A 19,125-nucleotide genomic window follows, 5' to 3' on the forward strand; every position below is an offset into this window, starting at 1 on the left:
TTGCCCACACCTGACCAGTTCCTCCGCTAAGAGAAACCCCTCTCTCTGCTTATCTGACGTGAGTGGAGGGCAAAGATGCATGTGTGCGAGTATAAACTGTAAATCTGTATTTTCTAAAAATGAATGGAGCTTCGCTAGGATACTGCAAAAGCGGAACATTCACTTGGTCTTTACATAACTGTCTGCAGGACCCCTGTATATTTCTCCAGTTCTCTCTAGTGTTAAGAGGATCACACTGCAGTCTGTTTTCTCAATAGCTCCAAAATATTAAGCTGCAAATAATGGCAGCTTCTCCAGACCAGCATGCTGCCTCCAAGGAAGCAACATCCCCTCCTTTTTCTTCTTCCCCAGTGAAGACAATCAGCCAGCAGTGCTGGGAACAATGCCTTCCTTTTGCTTCTGTTCAAGTCTGGGGGTGGGAAGGGGAGTGAGAGAGGGTGAAGAGATCAAGGAAGATGGGGAAGGGGGAGGGAGAAGGAATCACCACGAGAACACTGGCAAGAAAGACAAAATGTGAGTCTTAACGCAAGGTGTCTAGTAAGAGAAGAGGAATCACCCTTCAGAAGAGGAACTCTCCCCTCAGAAAGATATTCAAACAAAAACACACAGATGGCCTCATATGTGTTCCATGGGTTTCTGTGGGTCTGATGGGTACTAATCATTCCTTTACTATGGTTTCTATAGGCATAGCCACTTTGTGTTGCAAATAATCAACGGAAAACTTTTGTAATAAAACCTGTCAACTGGGAAACTTCTATAGATAAAATGATTTTAAAAACAATTTCTTCTGGGGCGCCTGGGCAGCTCAGTTGGTTAAGGTCCGACTTTGGCTCAGGTCACGATCTCACAGTTCATGGGTTCGAGCCCCGCGTCGGGCTCTGTGCTGATAGCTCAGAGCCTGGAGCCTGCTTCAGATTCTTGTCTCCCTCTCTTTCTGTCTCTCTCAAAAATAAATAAATATATATTTTTTAAATTTTTTTTAAAAAACAAAACAATTTCTTCCAAGTGTGCCTGGGTGGCTCAGTCGGTTAAGCCTCTGACTCTTGATTTCAGCTCAGGTCATGACCTCATGGTTTGTGAGATCAAGCCCCGCATCGGGCTCTGTGCAGAGCATGGAACCTGCTTGGAATTCTCTCTCTCTCTCTCTCTCTCTCTCTCTCTCTCTCTGCCTCTCTCCTGTTTGTTCTTTCTTTCTCAAAATAAATAAATAAATATTACAACGAAACAAAACAATTTCTTCTATTGACTGGATGCTTGATGACATCATGGAAGCTCTCTTGATATGTTTAGGGGTGAGAGCATTAAGGTTCTACGTAAGATGAGTACTCCCTGTCTTCTGCAGATGGACGCTAAAGCAACTGTAGAGGAAAGGACAGGACTTCTACTGGGTAACGAGAGTGGGAGGGATTTGCTACACGACCACGGAGGTGGAGGGAAGCGTGAGTCAGGGTTAGGTAGCTGGGTGCTGGGTACATGGAGGTCACCTGACTACCCTCTCTACTCTTGAGTATGTTTGAAACTTTTTGTAATAAAAGGCTAAAAAATACTTCTCTCCATCACATTTTTTTAATGTTTCTTTATTTTTTTTTTTAAGTTTATTTATTTTGAGAGAGACAGAGACAGCCAAGTGGGGAAGGGGCAGAGGGAGAGAGTCCTAAGCAGGCTCCATGTTACCAGTGCAGAGCCCCACACGGGGCTCGAACTCATGAAACCCTGAGATCATGACCTGAGCCAACACCAAGAGTCGGATGCTGAACTAACTGAGCCACCCAGGTGCCCCTAATGTCTATATATTTTTGAGAGGGGGTGTGTGTGTGGGGGAGAGAGAGAGAGAGAGAGAGAGAGAGAGAGAGAACTACGGGGGAGGGGCAGAGAGAGACAGGAACAGAGGATCTGAAGCAGGCTCCACACTGACAGCAGAGAGCCCAATGTGGAGCTCAAACTCACAAACCATGAGATCATGATCTGAGCTGAAGTCAGATGATTAACTGAATGAGCCAACCAGGTGCCCCTCTCCATCACATTTTTCAAAATCTTGATCAAAGTTATAGGATCTACCTATAAAAAAATTTTTGTGAGAATGTAAGAAGTGTCCATTACAAATTGGAAAAAAAGTAGATTTGATCACTTTATTTAATTGCCACTAATAAAGCTTTGGCTATACTTGTGGTAATGTCTCCACCAGATTCAGAAGAAGAAACGATCCCAGATGTTAACACAACTGCTCTTAGTGGTCACATTCACACAGCTTCTTGCATCCATCAATCTCAAAGTGCTCAGTAATTAATTGCAGAACCGCTGACCCTGTTGAAGTAATGAGTTATTTAGCATCTGCATTTTATAATTGAGTAAATGGAGCACTGAGGTCAAACAACTGACCAAGGGCAAACGAAGATACAGAAGTCCAGGCTGTACTGCTATGCTCTTTATTGGCTATCACAGCTGAGGGCCATAGTGAAACTATTCATCCCCTCTCAGTTTACGATCACTAATGCAATTAACTTTTTAATACTCTGGCAAAAGTTAATCCGTGTTGCAGAATACATTCTAAGAGATGCCCCCAATGCCAAATACAAAATCCCCATGGCCCAGAGAGCAAGGCCACTCCCTGTGAGCCCACCAGCACTTGCAATGGGGACAAGGTCTGTCTGGTTTTCTCTTCCTCATTCCCTCACCTCCCTTCTGGAGGGTGTGATGCTTCACTCCACCTAGACAGCAACCAGCCTTGGAAGGCTTTCGAGGAACATGTAGAAGTTATTGTAGTAAGTACAGTGAGTACATCTGAAACCTCCGTATTACCATGCACAGGCTTTAAAGTGGATTCAGAAAGAGAGGTGGCTTTTTTCATCAATTCACTAAGGTAATATCATGTCAAACCATAAGAAACTGTAAGTCCAAAATGATCAAATATTGGTGATTTCTGATCAACTTAATACATTTTGTATATTTAGCACACTTTCATCCTACTCACACACTTCATACTCTGAAATACAAACCATTTGTACTTTTCCTAACTTCTGCTTAATTATAACCACAATTATGATTTGTGAGGCTCTTGTTACATAGCCAATGCCTGAAACAGACTGAACATTGCGTGAGAATGGGAACGGTGCCCATTCTCTGGTGTGATCACCAACAGCACCCAGCATGGTCAGAACCCAGTCAACGATTGGTATTGACGACCCAGGAAACTGTTGGAATTTGTATTAGATTTAACTTAACCAAATTTTAAAAATCTGACAGTTGGGACGCATGGGTGGCTCAGTTGGTTAACTGTCTGACTCTTCATTTCAGCTCAGGTCATGATCTCATAGTCGTGAGATCGAGCCCCATGCAAAGCATGGAGCCTGCATGGGATTCTCTCTCTATCTCCCTTTGCCCCTCCCCTGCTTGCACTCTCTCTCTCTCAAAAAAAAAAAAAAAAATCAGACAGTTAATCTAGAATAATAGCAGCTCTTTTAAATCATACACTATTTTGATCGCTAACTTGATAGCTGTTTTCCTGCTGACAGAGGTTTCCTTGTGAACTTCACAATTTGGAAATTTTTCATTCCTGGTTATGAAAGAAAGCAGGTCACACTGAATAGTTTACGTCCCCAAATCAAAAAGTCTTATATAGTCCATAGACAAGATAACAGACAAGGCTAGGAATTAACTGAAATCTCCTCATGCCTTTCTATCGTCTCTCTCACGCCACCTCAGCCCTTCACTCTTTTAGTCGATATTTCTGCAGCGTCTGCTCTCCTCCCCAGGAATTTCCACCTGAGTAGCAAGAAATGATTACTCATAAGGCAATATGGAAAGTTCTTCACTGAGCAAAACGCAGTGGGACATAAAGGAAGAAGAGGTTAATTCTTCCAGAAAAAGAGTCTGAGAAGGCTGCACAGATGAGCTGCCTCTTCGAGCAGAGCCTTGAATCGCAAATGAAGAGTTTTCCCAGCAAAGAAAGGAGAGATGATTTTACATAGGAAACCTCACAAGCGAAGGTCGGTCATTACAAAAGAACATGGCAGGGCAAGCCTGGTGGTGTGTAGTGTTTTCCAACGAACGGAGGGGCGGAAGGAAGAGGCAGGAGACGAGACTGGGAAGGTGAGTCAGGATCAGGTTATGAATGGCTCTGCATGGAGTGCTGAGGAGTTGCGTCATTAATCTTCCAGGCAATGAGGAACTGTGGCCTCAAGGGATTATATTTTAATATGCAAGGGTTCCCGCTGCTGAAGACAGAAAGCTGAGCCTGGTTCTGTCACTTGGTGGGACTGTTCTTCGGGGAAAGAAAAAGTGGGTAGCTTTTTGACAAATAAAAGGATGAACCACTATCCTTTGCTTTATCCCCTTAGACTAAGAGCCAGCAGGATTGCACAACAAAGTTCTTATTGCTCAAGAGCAAAGACGCTGCAGCCAGACTGCCTGAGTTTGGATCCCGGCTCTGCCACTTACTTGCTGTATCCCCTTGAACAAGTCACTTAACTTCTCTGGGCTTCAGTTTCTCTAGCTATACAACGGGATGAGTACTAGCAAACAACTTCATACGGTTGCTGTAAACTTAAAAAGTCAAGTCATATTGGGGCGCCTGGGTGGCTCGGTCGGTTAAGCCTCCAACTTCGGCTCACAGTTCGTGAGTTCGAGCCCCACGTCGGGCTCTAGGTGCTGGCAGCTTGGAGCCTGGAGCCTGCTTCGGGTTCTGCGTCTCCCTCTCTCTCTGCCCCTCCAATGCCCATGCTCTGTCTCTCTCTGTCTCTCAATAATAAATAAACGTTAAAAAAAAAAAAAAAGTCAAGTCATATGAAGCTCTTGGGATAAAACTGACAAGTGGTAAGTGCTCAATAAGTTTAGCTATTAATGTTCTTTTTCAAAACCATATTAACCCTTAGGGAAAATAAAAGCAAAAGCCACTAGTTCTATTTAAGAAAAGTTCCTCCTACCTACCTTCTAGACTCCAGAGAATGATGCCAAATTTGACTTATAAAATAAACTGGCATGAATGAGATTCTTCCTTGGGTCTTAACAGCATCAATACCCTAAAATTACAGAGGGTCACAATAGAACAGACGAGTGTCTACCCATATCTACTCTCTCCAACCAGAAAAAAAGAGATTAACCTTTTACTTCATGGGTTTTACAACCCATGTTTTTAAATCCTGTTTTGAAAAAGGACGGTTGATGCTTCATGTGACTGTACTATTTTTATTCTTTGAGGCTGTTATTTTAGTTCTGTCTTATAGTATGAAACCAATACTGAATCAGCAAGCAACTAGATTAGCACTTCCTTTTTACGTTAGAAACAGTTAATCTCTGGCAACTCACAGCCTTCACACACAGTAGCAGAGAGCACACTTGGTCAAAATTTGGTCAAAGTCTCTCTTCTTTCAGGGCAGAAGAGTAATGTTACAAAGAACACACTTTTACCAGTCTGTTGGGCTTCCTTAAAGGCTAATTCATGGTCTGGTTAATACAAAGATCAAATACGGGTCTGATCCTTAGGTTAACACACCATTTAGCCAGCCAGAAAGTCTCACAAAATTACCCAGAAGCAGTGCAGCGTAATGGTTCAGAGCTTGAGAATCAGACAGTCTGGGCTGGGATCCTGGCTTTGCCGTGGCTGGCTCTGTAACCTTGAGCAAGCTGTAAAACGGGAATGAAAACGGTATCTTCCTTACAAAGTTAGGAGGATTAAAGTTAATGATTATGAAGCATGTAAGACCTTGCATAATATAAGGTAAGCACTATGGAAGTTTAGTAAATTTAAAAAAGGTGGGGGGGGCACCTGAGTGGTTCAGTCAGTTAAGCGTCCTACTTCAGCTCAGGTCATAATCATGCGGTTTGTGGGTTCAAGCCCCACGTCAAGCTCTGTGCTGACAGCTTGGAGCCTGGAGCCTGCTTCAGATTCTGTGTCTCCCTCTCTGTCCCTCGCCCACTCATGCTCTGTCTCTCTCAAAAATAAACATTTTAAATAAATAATCGGGGGGGGGGGGTAAGGCTTACAAAAGGTTCCAAAGCCCTTCTGTTCCCGAGACCAAAAAGCAATCTTTATTTTCATTATGCAAAAAGATGTGTACCCAGAATGACCTGGAAGTGACAGAAAGAATGTTCTCCACTGTCTCTGCTTTTAAAGTAGAAATTAGCTTCCTTCTTAAGGTGTTTTTTGACCCATCAGATACAATAATTTGTAATATTCCATTTGCCAGATACTCATAAACAAATAGCCTTGCAGGGTAGGTATTTCCTCCATTTCCAGAGAAAGAAAATGTGACTCAGAGTTTTATTAATTGCCTGATGTCACAGCTGGTAAATGACAGATCAGGATTCAGAACAGATCTATCTGGCTTCAAAGCCCACTACACGGTCCCTTAGGAAGCCGCCTCCCTAGAAGATAAACAGTCTTAACTGGACTAGATCTGATGATTTCAGATTTACTTCTTACTAATCCCAACTTCTTACTCATACCTGATCCTGAGTATCTGACTACATAGCGAGATACCTGTCTTTATGTCTTTCTTTTATATCTCTCTTTAACATGATTTGGAATAAATCCATCATATACATCCTTGAACCTGGATCCCATTCACTCATTTACTAATCATTTATTATTTGCCACAGGTCGTTAAGCAATGCCTTCACCTGCCTTGTGAAGTTTAGAGATTAGAGAAAGACTGAAAAAATAATTGCACCAATAATTTATTACATAGAGATAGGAGATACAAAGTAAAAGTGAAAGGGGCACTTGGGTGGCTCAGTCCGTTAAGCATCTGACTCTTCGTTTAGGTTCAGGTCACGATCTTGAAGTTCATGGGTTCGAGTCCCAAGTCTGGCTTTGTGCTAATAGTGTAGGCCTGCTTGGGATTCTCTCTCCCTCTCTCTCTGCCCCTCCTCTTCCTCTCTCTCTCTCTCTCTGACTCAAAATAAATAAACTTAAAAAAAGGTAAAAGTGAAAGATGATATTATACAGGGAAAATTAATCTAACCTGGGGGATCAGAGAGTTTGTACTGAGTAAGTGATATTTAAGCTGAAAGCTGAAGGAGATGTTAGCCAGTTAAGGGAGGGAAAATATGGATTCTAGACAGAGGACACAGCAAACGTATAAGCTGTAAAGGTGGAAAGGAGCTGGGTGCTTTCAGGGAACAGAAAGACTGGTGAGCTGGAACGCTAGAGTGAGGAACAGAAGGAATTGCAGATTAATGTAGACAGGCAGGCAGGCTGCTGGACCATAGGCCATACTGAGGATTTTTAAGATTTGAACTGGGGAAACAAGAAGCTCCTGAAGGGCTTGAAGCAGGAGAGGGACATGGCTATATTTGTGTTTTTAAAGATCACTATGGCCTTCAGGTACAACAGACTGGAGAGGGCACAACATGAAAAGAGGAGTATAGTAGAACATGGCAGAGATCCTTAGTTGTCTGCCCACCGTATCCATTTCTCATCAGTAACAGAACCCTGACTTTTACTTGCGTACATTGATACTGAGTCTAAAAGACTATTTCTCAGCACCCTCTGCAGCCAGGTATGGCCATGCGGCTACATTCTAGTCAATGAGCTCTGGGTGGAAATCCTATGTGGAGCATAAGGGAAAACTGTTAAAGGGACTTAACTCGGATAGGAAAAGTCCTTTCTTGCTTTTCTGTCTTTCTTCCTTCTTCCAGCCTGCAATGCAGTCAAGATGGCTGGAACTCCAGCAGTCATCTTGGGCCAAAATGAAAGATATAAGCTAAGACAATGGAAGGGAAAGCCAGGATCCAAGGTGCCTGGGTTGGATCCACCACACCCATTCAGGACAGCCTGCTTCCGGTCTTTTTCCACCCCCACATTGAAAAAAAAAGTTCTGTTTTGTTTAAGCTACTATTACTTAGGTGTCCTATGTGATATATGGCCTAAGTTAATTCTGATACAAGGGCTACTGTATTTATCCAAGAAGAGGCAGTGACAGCTTGGATCCTGGTGGTATAGAGAGAGGGAGAAGGGCAAGACTGAGATATATTTAGAAGGCAGAATCAGCAAACCCTGTTGGGAGTCCAGACATGAGAGAGGGTAAGGGAGAGGGGTAACTTCAGACCAACTCCCAGGTTTCTGGCACCAGCAACTGGGTAGACCATGGTGCAATTACTGAGCCAGCGTGATGGGGACATCCTGAACATCTTTTCATACATTTTGGAGTTGAGATGCCTGAGGAAACTCTTAGACCACAGGATAGACATCAGGCTGGGAAATATAGGTTGGAGAAGTCATCAGTAAGCACACAGATGCCAACCGAAGCCACTGGAATGGACAATGCCTTTTAGGGCAAGTACAGAATGGGAAAAAAGGCCCTAGAATAGAACCTCAAGGAATACCAACTCTTGAAGGGGACAAGAACGAGCAGCCAGAAAGGAAGTTCGCATGAGGAAATAAATGCCAATTATTCACTGCATGAACAAGAAGGGCTTGGAGGCTATCACACGGGCAGGGAGGTCACTTCTAGCTGGTGATGTAAGAACAAGTCAGCAGGATCTAAGAGACACAAGTAGGCCACAAGAAGGAAAAGGAAAGAAGAGAAAGGAACAGGGAAACCAGAATGTTCTCAGAGTCCGGCCTGGCAGAAGGAGGCTGTGAGACTCGAGACTTGGACGGGGCTACATTCCAAGGGAAGAAGAGAAGTAGTCTCCTTTCCCCCCAGAAAAACCAAGAGCCCAGTCAGTGGTTGGTCAGCTCTCAAAGTCAGAGTCACAGGCGCATTCCTGGGCTATCTGATTCCAGCATATTCCAGGCTTGTTTTATGGTGAACAGGCTTTTATTCTCCATACTGGAACTTGCTTCAAACAGTTATCTTAAAATTTCCATTGTTAATTAAATAAAGTTTTAAAGGAGTACGGGGTAGAGGGTAAGGAATTTAATTTACTCAAAGCAGCATAAACAGTCAAAAAGAGAGAACAGAGTTTTACATACACTGAGGGTTTAACAGTAAGGGCGATATTACGAACTTTTCTTCAAGGCTCACTGTATGGCAGACTTTGCTTTAAATTCGTTTAGTGCAAGTTTTAGATGCATATCTCAATTGAGTCTCACTACAACCCTATGAGGTAGTAACTACTATAGTCCCTGTTTTACAGATGACAAAACTGAGGTGCAAAGTGGCTAGGTTCACTTTAATCTAGCATCATATAAACTGGTGGGTAACAGAATCTGGGATTTGGACACTAGCCGTCTAACATCATAACCAATGCTTCTTGTTTTATTCAGAAAATTTGCTTTTCTTAACTCTAAATAAAGAACATTTCCAGTCATGACATTAACATAATTAGTGGAAAAATAATTATGCAAAACCATGGGCAGGAAAATCATTTCTACTTCACTTGAAAACTGAGAGAGCAGGCCAAAGAGAAGGTAAGCTTTCTTTTCTTTAACTGGTCTGTCTGGTAACCCAGAAAAAAAGGAACCTGGGTTTTAGTCAGCTCATGGTATCCTGCCCAGCTCTTTCCCAGAACTGTTCCTCTTCGGCAAAGCCCCTTTGAATGTGCTTGAGACAACTGGATAGCACGCAGAAAATTCAGTCAGCCCCTGCTCGTGAGAACAAAGCAAGGTGTGACCCCAACACAGGACCCAGACACAGAGGAGATCAGGTGGAGGAAACTGTTCCATTTTTAGTCAAAGTTCACTGATGTAAAAGTGACTCTGAAGTCTGGGGCCACTGGAACAAAAGAAACAATATTTCCACTCGAGACACGAATGGCAAACCTCGGTATTTCAAACGAAGGTCTTTCAGGAGAGAAAAGCCACCAAGAATTCAGAGGAGGGTGATGAGCTACAGTGAGATGTCTGGGCTAAGCAGTCATAATTAATGATGATTTAGGTCAACACAGAACCTTTTAAGCACCGAGGCTTTACAGACAGCACACACGCACGCGCACACACACACACACACACACACACACACACAGAAGCCGCGTATCAAAACGAGGATGCGCACAACTCAGTGAGCCATTATTAGAAACCTACCATATATCAATTCTATACAAGCGCTAGGAGGCAAAGGCAAATATAATAAGATACAAGCAGGCATAGTCTCTGGACTTTCTCAATTTTCTCTCCTATTTTTGCATTTAGTTAGTGTGCGGAAAAGAGTTAACAGAGCAGGCTCGAGACTGCTATTCTTAGAAAGGTCTACTTGCCTTTCTACAGCCGGCCACTGGCTGGCTTCTGGGAACCTGGACTTTGGGAAGATCCCACCATGCCTAGCACTGGTAAGAATAGCTCTTTGTGCCTAAACTATTGGTACAAACAATATGGTTTATGCTGAGCACCTGCTTTGCCTTCTGGAGTCTGCAATGTGGTGCATGCTAGACAGAGGGTGCCTATATCCCCAACCAGTCCCCAACAAAAAAAACAAAAACAAAAAAACAAAAAAAGCTTGGGCACTGGGTCTCTAATGAGCTTCCTGGTAGACAACTCACTGAGGGAGTTTTTAAGCAGGTCCTATGGGACTCCACTGAGAAAAGGGGTCCTGCAAGCTTGTGCCTGGTCTCCTCTGGACTTTACCCCATGTGCCTTTTTCTTCTGCTGATTTTGCTTTGTACCCTTTTGCTGTGACAAATGATAGTAATGAGTACAATAATATGCTTTGTACTCAAATGTCAACACTTTGACATTTATTAGCTGTGAATCACTGAGTTCCTTAATGTGTTCTCTAAACCTTGGATTTCTCTGAAAATAAGAGAGTAACACCTGCCTCAGAAGACTGTGGTAAACATTCAATAGGTGCTAGACCCTCAATAACATGATATTCTTTCCTCTTCAGGCTAACAGGTGAACGGCAGCCCTCCAGCCGTACAGCAGCCACGTTGCACAATGCCAGGCAGCCCTAAATGAGGCTCCCTTTGCCCACTCTCTCCAGTGTCTACTTCATTAAAAAAAAAAAAAAAAAAAAAAAAAAAAAAAAAGACAAAAAAAGATGGAGTTCCTGTCAAACAGGTTTTTCTGCCTAACCAAAAACAGCAAGCACATCTGCATTTTAAAAAGAAATAGGCTGCATGAAAAGATGTTCAACACTATTAGCCATAAAGGAAATGCAAATCAAAACCACAACGAGTTACCTCTTCACACTAAGTAGGATGGCTAGAATCAACAACACAGATAATAACAAGTGGCTTAGTGAGGATGTAGAGAAATTAGGACCCCCATACATGCCTGGGGTGGGGGGGGGTGATATAAAAAAATTGCAGCCCCTTTGGAAAATTGGCTAGCAGTTCCTAAAAATGTTAAACAGAGTTACCCAATGACCCAGCAAGAGAAATGAAAATGTAGGTCTACACAAAAACTTGTAAGTGAATATGCAGAGCAGCTCTATTCACAGTAGCCAAAAGGTGAAAACAACCTAAATATCCATGAACAGATGAATGAATAAACAAAATGTGGTATATCCATATAATAGAATATTATTTAGATATAAAAACGAATGAGGTACTGATACATGCTGCAATATGAATGAACCTAGAAAACATTATGCTAAGTGAAAGAAGCCAGACACAAAAAGTAACATATGATTCCATTTATATGAAATACCCAGAATAGGGGCGCCTGGGTGGCTCAGTCGGTTGGGCGGCCGACTTCGGCTCAGGTCATGATCTCGCGGTCTGTGAGTTCGAGCCCAGAGTCGGGCTCTGTGCTGACAGCTCAGAGCCTGGAGCCTGTTTCAGATTCTGTGTCTCCCTCTCTCTGAACCTCCCCCGTTCATGCTCTGTCTCTCTCTGTCTCAAAAATAAATAAACGTTAAAAAAAAAAAAATAGAAATACCCAGAATAGGTAAATCCATAGAGACAGAAGGCAGGTTACTGGTTGCCAGGGGCTAGGGGTGGGGGTGGGGAGGTGGGGCTGGGAGGGAGGAATCGGGATTGACTCCTTAATGGGTATGATCTTCCTTCCTTCCTTCCTTCCTTCCTTTCTTTCTTTCTTTCTCTCTTTTCTTTCTTTCTTTCTCTCTTTTCTTTCTTTCTTTCTTTCTTTCTTTCTTTCTTTCTTTCTTTCTTTCTTTCTTAAGATCCATTGCTTTCCTCTCATGGCCTTCCTTGTATCAGTCTTTAGGGTTCTATGTTTAGTCTAGTTGTTTACACTGACAGCCCTTCCCTTTGAATATTTTAGTGACCCTTTTGATACCTTCCAGCTGCTTTTTTCCCCCTTCTTTTTGTTTTGAGGAATGATCAAAGCTATATACAGTTTTTCAAGTGTTAATTATGTAGTTTTGTGCCATCTGGATTTTTTTTTTTTAAGTTTGTTTTTATTTATTTGGAGAGAGAGATAGACAACCAGCAGGGGAGGGGCAGAGAGAGAGGGAGATAGAATGCCAAGCAGGCTCCAAGCTGTCGGCACAGAACCTGATGCGGGGCTTGAACTCAAGAACCGTGAGATCATGACCTGAGCCAAAACCAAGAGCCAGATGCTTAACCGACTGAGCCACCCAGGTGCTTCAGTGCCATCTGGGTTTATATGATCTAATACTTTCTGACTTTTCAGATGATCGATAGATAAAGGCAATCAAATGAGCATTAAGTAATAACAATAACTATTTTTTTTAAGATGCAGAATGTTTTCGGGGCGCCTGGGTGGCTCAGTCGGTTGAGCGGCCGACTTCGGCTCAGGTCACGATCTCACACTCCGTGAGTTCGAGCCCCGCGTCAGGCTCTGTGCTGACCTCTCAGAGCCTGGAGCCTGTTTCAGATTCTGTGTCTCCCTCTCTCTCTGACCCTCCCCCGTTCATGCTCTGTCTCTCTCTGTCTCAAAAATAAATAAACGTTAAAAAAATTAAAAAAAAAAAAAGATGCAGAATGTTTTCACTACCATTTTTTAATCAGATTTTCACAACTGTATGAAATAGGTAAGGCAGATACTACTCCCCACCCCCACCCACCCCCTGCCCCTGCCCTTTAGGAACAAGATTAGTAAGGTTCAGAGTAATTACATGACTCCCTGGTCCCAAAGACCAAACCAGCACTAGACCCTAGGTTTGCCAACTCCTTATTCCTACATTCAATAGTCATAGATGGTGTAGAAAATGTTGGGGTTCACAGCCAATAGCCAAGAAAGAATTCCTGTAACATCTTTGGTGCAAAAAGGTGGTTTTATTAAAACCTTGGGACAGGGCCGAAGGGCAGAAAAATCTGCACTGAGGTTGTGACAAGTGACTGATTAAAATACCTTCACGTTGGGAGGGGGTTAGGGATAGCTTAAAGCCATGTTAAGTCTCTAAGGAATTTTGGAAGCAAGGTTTCCAAGACCTTGAGGGGGCTAGCTGCTGTCAGGAAAAGGTCATTTATTACTGTTTAGTAAAGACTCAGTCATGAGACCCTTCAGATGTATATCAGTGGGCCATATGCTTGGAGTATGATTGCCAGCATATATCTTGGGGGAGTAGAGATAAAGGAAGTTTCCAAAGGAATTTTTGGTAGCCTGGAGGGATTGGGCTAAGATTGTCTTTTGCCCTTAGCAAAGTGTCATCACAGAGGCAGCCGAGCTCCTAGGGGAAGGTCCCTCTGGACTTATCTATGGGCTGTTAAGTTGTAAGGAAATTTAATTTTTTCTTTTGCCTTTGTTTCCCACATCAATAGAGACCATCAAAAGCTAAAGACAGAAGTGCAGAATGCTAATGTGTAGAGTTTAGTAATTTAAATTTATGGACTAGAAACTATTAACAAAGAATCTAATTGAACTTCTTTCTAAATAAAAACAAAACAAAAATATTTCTAGCGATGTTTAGGTGTCCATGAAAACTACATGTTGACATGCTAAGGAAGCCTCATTTACTTGCATGTAATGTTTTGAACCTTAATGCTGAGAAAATGTGATTGCAATTTAGGAACCAATGGATTATCTCAGAATGTATAGGAAGCAGCTCATTTTTACTTTCAAAAGATGCTTTAAAGAGTTTTTTTATGTAAAATACGGGAAACTATGAAGTCTAAGTTTTGTTGTGATTTTTTTTTCTTTTGCTGATTACTTTAGTTTTAAACTATTTTAAATATTTTAGCCTCTGCTTCCCTTCACCTTTTCTCCCACCCCAATTCTGGCAACCACTACTCTGTTCTCTATATCCATAAGCTTGGTGTTCTTGTATTGTTGTTGGTGGGGGGGGGGTTGTTTTGTTTCTGTTGTTTTTGTTTGCTCTTTACATTCCACATAGAAGAGAGCTCAAGCAGTATTTGTCTTGCTGTGACTGATTTATTTCACTTAGCATAATGCCCTTGAGGTCCATCCATGCTGTCACAAATGGCAAGATTTCATTCTTTTTTTATGGCTCAAAAATATTCCACTGTACATACATACAATCCTCTTTATTCATTCATCCATTGATGAATACTTAGGTTGTTTCCTTATCTTAACCATTGTTAATAATGCTGCAATAAACATAGGGACGCATATACCTCTTTGAGTTAGTGTTTTTGTTTCCTTGAGATAAATACCCTGGAATTGCTGGATCATATGGTAGTTCTATTTTTAATGTTGTAAGGAACCTCCATATTATTTTCCGTAGTGTCTGTACCAATTGGCATTCCCACCAACAAAGCACCCCACATCTTCAGCAATTCCTGTTCTTCTTGTCTCTTTGATAACAACCATTCTAACAGGTGTGAAGCAGTATCTCATTGTGATTTTGGTTTGCATCTCCCTGAATATTAATGATGTTGAGCATCTTTTCATTTACCTGTTGGCCATCTGTATGTCTTCTTTGGAAAAATATCTATTCAGATATTCTGTCCTTTTTTTTAAATTTATTTATTTAAATCCAAGTTAGTTAACATACAGTGTAACATTGGTTTCAGGAGTAAAACCCAGTGATTCCTCACTTACATATAACACCCAGTGCTCATCCCAACAAGTGCCTATTAATGCCCATCACCGATTTAGCCCAACCCCTAACCAACTCCCTTCTAGCAACCCTCAGTTTGGTCTCTGCATTTAAGAGTCTCTTATGGTTTGCCTCCCTCTCTGTTTTTATCTTCTTTTTCCTTCCCTTCCTCTATGTTCATCTGCTGTGTTTCTTAAATTCCACATATGAGTGAAATCATATATTTGTCTTTCTCCAACTGACTTATTTCACTTAGCATAATACACTCTAGTTACATCTACATTGGTGTAAATGGCAAGATTCCATTCTTTTTTGATCACCAAGTAGTATTCAATTGTGTATATATATATATATATATATATATGACATCTTCTTTATCCATTCACCAGTCAGTGGACATTTGGACTCTTTCCATAATTTGTATCCTGCCCTTTTTTTAATCAGATTGTTTTTTTGCTATTGACTTGTATGAATTATTTATATATTTTTGGATATTAACCCCTCATTAAATATATGATTTGCAAACATTTTCTCCCATTCAGTAGGTTGCCTTTTCATTTTGTTGATGGCTCCCTTTGATGAGCAAAAGTTCTTTAGTTTGATGTAGTCTCCTTTATTTTTGGTTTTGTTGCATTTACTCGTGGTGTCATATCCAAAAAATCGTCACCAAGCCTATATCAAGGAGATTGCTGCCTACGTTTTCTTCTAGGATTTTTATAGTTTCAGGTCTTATGTTCAAGTCTTTCGTCCATTTTGAGTTAATTTTTGTGTATGGTGTAAGATAGTGGTCCAATTTCATTCTTTTGCATGTGGCTGTCCAGTTTTCCAAACACCATTAAAGAGACTGTCCTTTCCCCATTGTGCATTCTTGGTTCCTTTTCATAAATTAATTGGCCATAGAAGCATAGGTTTATTTTGGGGCTCCTATTCTGCTCTATCAATCTATATGTCTGTTTTTATACTAATACCATACTGTTTTGATTACTATAGCTTTGTAATACAGTTTGGAATCAGGGAGTGTGACATCTCCAACTTTGTTCTTTCTCAAGATTGCTTTCACTATTTGGAGTCTTTTGGGTTTCCACACAAATTTTAGGATTGTTCCATTTCTGTGAAGAATGCCATCAGAATTTTGATAGGAATTGCACTGAATCTGTAGATCATTTTGGGTAGAATAGACATTTTAACAATATTAATTCCTCCAATTCATGAGCATGGGATATCTTTCCATTTGTGTCTTCCTCAATTTCTTTTATTAATGTCTTGTAGTTTTTAGCAAAGGTCTTTACCTTTTACAGATCCTTTACCTCCTTGGTGACATTGATTCCTAGGAATTTTATTCTTTTTGATGTAATTTAAATGAGATTGTTTTCTTAATGTCTCTGACAGTTTGCTATTGGTCTGTAGAAATAGAACAGATTGTGTGTGTGTGTGTGTGTGTGTGTGTGTGTGTGTGATTTTGTGTCCTACAATTTTACTGAATTCATTTATTAGTTCTAACAGTTTTTTCATGGTCTCTTTAGAGTTTTTAACATATAATGTATGTCATCTGCAAATAGTGAGTTTTATTTCTTCCTTTCCAATTTGCATGCCTTTTATTTCTTTTTCTTGCTTAACTGATCGGGCTAGGAATTCCAATACCATGTAATAGTGGTGAGAGTGGACATCCTTCCCTTGTTCCTGATCTTAGATGGAAAGCTTTCAGCTTTTCACTATTGAGTATGATGTTAGCTGTGGGCTTGTCATATATAGCTTTTATTATGTTAGGTACATTCCCCATATATTTGCTTTGTTGAGAAGATTTTATCATAAATCGATGTTGAATTCTTTCAAATGCTTTTTCTGTATATATTGAGATGATCATATAATTTTTATCCATCATTTTGTTAATGTAGTATATCACATCAACTGCTTCTCAAATGTTGAGCCATCTTTGAATCCTTAGAATACATTCCACTTGATCATGGTGTATAAAAATTTAATGTATTATTAAATTCAGTGTACTGGTATTTTGTTTAGGATTTTTGCATCTATTTTCATAGGGATATTGCCCTGTAATTTTCTTCTCTTGTGACATTCTTGTCTGGTTTTGGTATCAGGGTAATGCTGGTCTCACAAAATGAGTTTGGAAGAATTCCTTCCTCTTCTATATTTGTAAGAGTTTGAGAAGGATTGGTATTAATTCTTCTTTGAGCATCTGGTAGAATTCACCATTAAAGGCATCTGGTCCTGGGTTTTTGTTTGTTGGCAGGGGTTTGTTTTTGTTTTTAATTTTTTTTTAACATTTATTTATTTTTGAGAGACAGAGAGAGACAGAGCATGAGCAGGGGAAGGGGAGAGAGAGACAGAGAGAGAGAGAGGAAGACACAGAATCCGAAGCAGGCTCCAGGCTCTGAGCTGTTTTTTAGCACAGAGCCCGATGTGGGGCTCGAACTCACGAACTGTGAGACCATGACCTGAGATGAAGTCGGACACTCGACTGACTGAGCCACCCAGGCACCCCTGTTGGCAGGTTTTTGGTTCCAATTCAATCTTCTTGCTAGTAATTGGTCTGTTCAGATTTTTTATTTCATCATGATTCAGTCCTGGTAGGTTGTATGTTTTTAAGAATTTATTAATTTCTTCTAAGTTGCTCAATTTGTTAGTGTATAATTGTTCGTAGTAATTTCTTATGACCCCCTGTATTTCTGTGATATCAGTTTTAACAGCCCTTTTATTTCTGATTTTATTTGAGTCTTTTTTCTTAATGAGTTTAGTTAAAGCTTTGTTGATTTCATTTATGTTTCAAAGAAACAGCTCTTAACTTCATTATCTTTTCTATTGCTTTTTTAGTTTCTATTTCTTTTACTTCTGGTTTAATCTTTGCTACTTCCTTCCTTCTTCTAACTTTGGGCTTCATTTGTTCTTCTTTTTCTAGTTCTTTGAGGTATAAAGTTAGGTTGTTTATTTCAGACCTTTCTTGTTCCTTGAAGTATGCATTTATCACTATGTATTCCCTCTCAGAACTGTTTTTGCTGCATTCCACAGATTTTGGAATTTGTTGTATTTTTATTTTCACTTGTCTGAAGGTGTTTTTTAATTTCTCTTTTGACCCATTGGATGTTCAGTAGCATGTTGTTTTAATCTCCTTATGTTTGTGAATTTTCCCATTTTCTTCACATAACTGATTACTACTTTCATACCACTGTGGTCAGAAAAGGTGCTTGATACAATTTTAATTCTCTTAAATTTATTCAGACTTGTTTCTACCATATGATCCATCCCAGAAGAAAACTTCTCCAAGAAAATAGCTTATACACTCATCTGGAGCCCCAATTTTTGCAACTTCTGCCCAAAGGAAGCCTCCAGATAGCCTGGCTCTGGTGGCCAGTGGGGTTTATGCTTGTGGTCCAAAAGAACTGTATATATTTGCATACTTTTAAAAGTTGTTGTCTATGGGTCTGGCTTCCAACCAGCCTGAATCTAGGTGCTAAGATCTTCTCCCCCTTTGAGATACTGACAGGTCTTGGCATAATCTCAACTACTGGGAGCTATGAAAAATATAATAGGTTGCTTGGAGAAGCACAAACAAGATTTGGGGCAGGGTTGAATGACAAGGTTCATGTCCTATGTGAGGCCACTCCTTCAGAATTGGGGGCAGAGAGGTTCACCTACTGTATAGAAACCAAAACAGAGACCCCCAAAAAATGAAGAAACAGAGGAATTTGTTCCCAATTGAAGAACAAGATAAAACCTAAGAAAAAAGCCTTAATGAAATGGAGATAAGTAATTTACCTGATAAAGAGTTCAGAGTAATGGTCATAAAGATGTTCATTGAACTGGGAACAGAATGGATGAACCCAGTGGAACCTCAACAAAGAAATAGGAAGCTGGAAGTCACAGAGTTGAAGAATACAATAACTGAACTGAGAAATACACTGGAGGGGTTCAACAGCAGACTAGATGAAGCAGAAGAAAAGATCAGTGAATTCAAAGACAAAAAAGTGGAAGTCACCCTATCAGAGCAGCTAAAAGAAAAAAGAATCTTAAAAAAGTGAAGATAGCTCAAGGGACTTATGGGACAACATCAAACGGACTATCATTCACATTATAGGAATCCCAGAAGGAAAAGAAAGGGAAAAAGGGGCAGAAATCTTATTTAAAGAAATAATGACTGAAAACTCCCCTAATATGGGAAGTGAAACAGAAATCCAGAGCCAGGAAGACCAGAGTTTAATAAGATGAATCCAAAGAGACTAACACCAAGACATATTATAATTAAAATATCAAAAGTTAAAGACAGGGAAAGAATCTTAAAAGCAGCAAAAAAATTTTTTTT

General features: G+C 40.6%; 1 protein-coding gene across 1 annotated transcript in view; it reads right to left on the reverse strand.

The window, feature by feature from the left end:
* TEC (tec protein tyrosine kinase) overlaps positions 1-19,125 on the reverse strand; it is a 124,655-nt gene that overhangs the window by 50,262 nt on the left and 55,268 nt on the right. The gene's annotated exons all lie outside the window — the stretch shown is intronic.

This window comes from Panthera uncia, chromosome B1, assembly GCF_023721935.1.
Source record: "Panthera uncia isolate 11264 chromosome B1, Puncia_PCG_1.0, whole genome shotgun sequence".
NCBI lineage: Eukaryota > Metazoa > Chordata > Mammalia > Carnivora > Felidae > Panthera > Panthera uncia.